Genomic DNA, 4,681 nt, shown 5'->3' on the forward strand with positions numbered 1-4,681 from the left:
TCCACTCGGGGTTGCTCTTGTGAGGATCAAATGAGATGATATTTGTAAAGCACTTAGCACAGTGCCTGGCACATAGTATTCACTTAATAAATGCTTATTTCCTTCTCTTTCCCTAGCACATGCCAGGTACTCTGCTGGGTAGCACAGCATCCCTAGAATAAGAGGCATCTTGAGCCCCAGTGATTTCTGATCTTTGGCTTAAAAGACATGGTGGGGAAGGAGACCTTCTTCCTTCCTCATGAAGCCACCCCAATAACGACAGCTCGTGTCTCCCTGAGTCCCCACAGCACGTGCCGCCTGCACCATATACTGGGGTACCAGGTACCATAAAACACACCCAAATTTTCCACTGTCAAAATGCACACTGCCGTATATTGTGCTCTGTTTTGTACATAAAGCTTTTGACTCTATAGAAAGACTGTAAGATCCTTGAGGGAAGAGACTCTGTGTTATGTTTTTTTGTTCTTTCACACCTAGCACTGTGAAGCTGCCTTCCTGATCTCTATTGCTTAAAGGAAAAGGAATAGTCCAAGTTTATATCTGAAGTGCTTTGCTGCCTTCCCATCAAGTGCTAATTTTACAAAAGACCATCACAAACTAGAGAATTGCAAATAAACTCATTTATCCAAGCATACAGCACAGAGAAATTAGAGAAGTCAGAAAAGATCTGACTTTGCCAGAGAATATGTATAGTGATTGAGCTTTCCCACGGAGCACTTGCCAGGGAAATCTTTCAGCTCAACTGAGAGAAAGAGTCCCCAGTCTCACCTAAGAGGAAATTCCCCCAAGTCTCTTGGGAGACAAGTCATAAATCAGAGACATGTTGGAGGGTTGGCTTTCGCTTGCATGTGTGCCTTCCAGTGAGTTCTCTTTCTCTGGATTTCTCCCTCCAAAGAGTCTGGAATCCTGTGCGTCCTCTCTTTAAACAGGAAGCAGGAAGACAGCCTCTCTTCTCTGAAGCTTTCATGCCAAACACCACTGCTCACACAGGCACACCATTGAGGGGTAGCCATCATCCTTTCCACTAAAAGAGAGGAATCTGATTTATGTAAATTATACAGGCATGAATCCAAAATAAAATAAAAATAAGGGTGTTTTTGTTTCTATTAATTTATATATATATTATTTTTTAGAGAATGCTGGGAGGTTAAGCTAGTAGGATAAAAAAGTGTTCTTGAAAATATCACATAGTAGGCATTTAGTCAACACCTCCTGATTTTAATTCCCCCCCAGGCTGCTACTTCGATGATGATGATGATGACTACTACCACCACCACCACCACCACCACCACTACTACTACTCCTACTCCTCCTACTACTACACCTATTACTATTGCTACTGCTGCTGGTGCTACTTGCTAGGCACTGTGCCTAAGCACGAAGGATACGAAGAAAAGCAAAAAAAAAAAAAAAAAATTACCTGCCATAAAGGAATGGGGAATTGAACGGGGAAGACAACATGTAAACAACCAAGCACATATGAGATATAGAGACTAGATGAAAAGCAATTTCAGAGGTAAGCTCAGGTGTGCAACCTTCTTTGGGAGTGAAACAACATGACATCATAGAGCTAAAACTTGAAATTTTTTTTTTCTCTTGTTTAGTCATTTTAGTGGTGTCTGACCCCATTTGGGGTTTTCTTGGCACAGATACTGGAGTGGTTTGCCATTTCCTTCTCCAGCTAATTTTATAGCTGAGGAAACTGAGGCAAACAGCGTTAAGTGACTTGCTCAGGGTCACACAGCTAGTAAGTGTCTGAGGCCAGATTTGAACTCAGGAAGATGAGTCTTCCTGACGCCAGGCCCTGCACTCTATGCACTGTGGCGCCAGGAGTTCTGTATACCAATGAAATCACACATACAGTCCCTACCCCTATCGTTTCCCTAGATTCTAGCTCAGTGCCAGGCACATGGGAGGTGATGATAGAATGCTTGCTGACTGATTAGTTAACAATTGCAAAATTAGAAACTGACTATGTCTCCTTTGGAATATTTTGATGATTTGTTCTTGAAAAACAGCTAGATTCTAGCTCGGTGCCTGGCAGGCAGGAGGTGAAGATTCAATGGTTGTTGACTCTGTCCTCTTTTTTGATAATTTGTTCTTAAAAAATAGCATAAGAGACACTGCCAAGGAAATAGCCTGGTCATCTAATAATGGAACCAATTGACTGAAAGCACTTTGAAGGTAGGAATTACCTTTCTTTTGTCTTTGGATTCCAGTACCTAACACTCAGCTGGCTTTAATAAATATTGTTCATTTATTGGTTGGTTGATGGAGTATGAGATAATAGATGTCAGGATTTAGATCTGGAAGAGATCATAAGGGAGCATCCATTCTCCTTTCCACTTGACAAATTAGGAAACTGAGGCCCAGAGAAGAGCTGGGATTTGAACCTAGGTCCTTTGACTTTAAAACCAATGCCTTTTGCGTGGTACTCAGATGACACTTTGTCAGGAGTGCTATGGAGGAGCCTAGGGGAAAAAACCATCCAGCTCTGGTTGAGAATTCCCTTCCTCTTGTGGACTGGACCTCTAAAGGAGTGAGGAGACTGAAGATTCACAGTATAAGTGGACAAAGTAAACGTGAACTCAACGTGCTCCCCGAGCTGGCCTCTGTTTGGCCGTTGGAATTCAGAGCTGGATGTCTCTGCTAAGGTCCTTTGGGACCATTTGGAAATCATGGGCCCTGGGTGGTTTTATGCTCAAGGAGACTGCCCAGTTATTTTTCTCCACGCCCGTAGAAAGGGACATCCAGATGTCATGAGATTTCTGAATGAGACAGAAATAGCCACTGCAGCCAACAGTGCTCTTTCATTTCCATCTTATGCATTTCATTATTCATTCATTTTTGTTTCATTCATTCCTTCTACTTATTTAATATTTGATTCAAGAAGGCAGGAAACAATACAAGGACTTTCAGTTATGCAAAAATTATATAACGTGTTTTCATTTATGCAAGACTATTAGAGTTCACATGTTCTCTTTGGTGAACTCACAAAAAAAGAATTTTAGCTTATGTTGTTTATCTAAAGCTTACTCAGAATTTTAAAATCTAGATGCTGGGCAGGAAAGGATAGGAGAAGAAAGCCAAATAGGGGCAGAGATGGGCATGGAAGAGCAAAACAATATATAGGTCTGGCAAAAACCATTGGGTTGGGAGTTCAGAGACCATTTTCTAGTTTTGGCCCTGTGTAACCTTGGACAAGTTACACACCTTCTCTTGACCTATTTCCTCATTTGTAAGAGGAGAGGGTTGGACCAGATTCTTTCTAAAGTCTCTTCAGGCTTTGACACTGTAATTATGTCCAGTTAAGTACACTCTTCTACTTGGTAGGGCAGGGATTGTGAACTCTGACTCCCCCACAGCTCATATGTAGGAGAACTGAATAGAGACTTCTGGAGAAGCAGTTTATTTGAGAAGCAGCTGAGGTTCTAGTTTCATCCAGAACTTAGGGTGGTGTTTGAAACATCCTTAAAACACTTCATTCATTCACGGTGAAATTGGATTCTTTCCACTTAGTGCCTAAGGAGTGCCTGTTGGAGGGATAGAGTCATGTTTTTGTTATTCTGCCGGGTGACTCCTTCCAGGTGAATTTCTGAAAAACAGTACTGGGCTTGTCCCTCTGTCAGAAATACAGGGTGTCCCCAAAATCTTAGTTTCGGGAGACCCTGTGTAATGACACTTGATCTCTGAGCATCCGGAGGCAAATGAATTGTAAACAAGTATTGTAAACGAGCCTAGGAAAGAATCTCCAATATGCAACATTATTTTAAGATCTGTTTCCTCTGCTCAAAGAGCTATAATCATTGGTCTACTCGGTACAGGAGGCTTTGAGGTGACCCCTGCCAGTAAGCCGCATGGTCTGCTTGGTTGAGAAAAGACACTGGACGAGGAGACAGGCAGCCTCACCAAAAGAGGTCAGGACAGCTGACCAGCCCAGCCAATGGTGTGGTATCTAGTTGGTGAGGCCCAGAAAGGGTGGGTAGCATAGAGCCCATCAGTGGTAGGTTGGGAACCATCATCTACAGTGTTACTGCAGTGATAATCATTTCCTGTCTCCTTCCACAGGAAAACCCCAACCCAGCAAAAAGTTGCTGTTCCTGGCTCACTCAAGCTCTGTTCTACATTTTACCCTTTAAGCCCAGGGGTCCTCTTTGTCAGGGCACAAGAGTACCTCCTGTGCTGAGTCTCCCATGGGGCTGTATTTCAGTGATGCCCCAAGGCTTACTGATCTTTACACATAGGTCTATTTGATGGTCCTACATTGTGGTACTTTGTAAGTCCTTTCTGGTTTTTATAGTTTTTCTCTGTCCTTCACTGTCAGGCTATCAGGTGTCACTTGTCACTACAGTCAGTATCCCCTCCCCCAACTTTCTTCTTCAAGGTTTCAAGAGAAAAGCCCAGATCATGCTGGCTTTCATCAGCTGGGCCTTTTTTTTTTTTTTTTTTTGCAGAAATAACCATTGTACCAAGTATATTAGGCATAAGATAAGAATAATAATAAAAGGAACATATTTATTAATTAGTCTTGTTTATAGTTAAGGCAATTGGGCAACAGTAGAAGCAACCTCTTCATTTGTCTGTTCTTTTGCTTTCATTTGGAGGTTTTTTTTCCTGTGGGTAGGGGTATTGGGAGGCTGCTAAGCTCCAAGCTGAAGGCCAGGCGCAGAAAGAAAGAACA

At 42.4% G+C, this 4,681-nt stretch overlaps 1 long non-coding RNA gene across 1 annotated transcript; it reads left to right on the top strand.

Moving 5' to 3' along the window:
• Positions 1-1,404: 1,404 nt before the first annotated feature.
• Positions 1,405-4,423, top strand: LOC114050441. Its single transcript, XR_003570005.1, has 3 exons — positions 1,405-1,516; positions 2,113-2,184; positions 4,069-4,423. It is a non-coding gene; the product is annotated as an uncharacterized LOC114050441 (long non-coding RNA).
• Positions 4,424-4,681: the final 258 nt, after the last annotated feature.

This window comes from Vombatus ursinus, unplaced genomic scaffold, assembly GCF_900497805.2.
Source record: "Vombatus ursinus unplaced genomic scaffold, bare-nosed wombat genome assembly UNPS02014799.1, whole genome shotgun sequence".
In the NCBI taxonomy this organism is placed as follows: Eukaryota; Metazoa; Chordata; class Mammalia; order Diprotodontia; family Vombatidae; genus Vombatus; species Vombatus ursinus.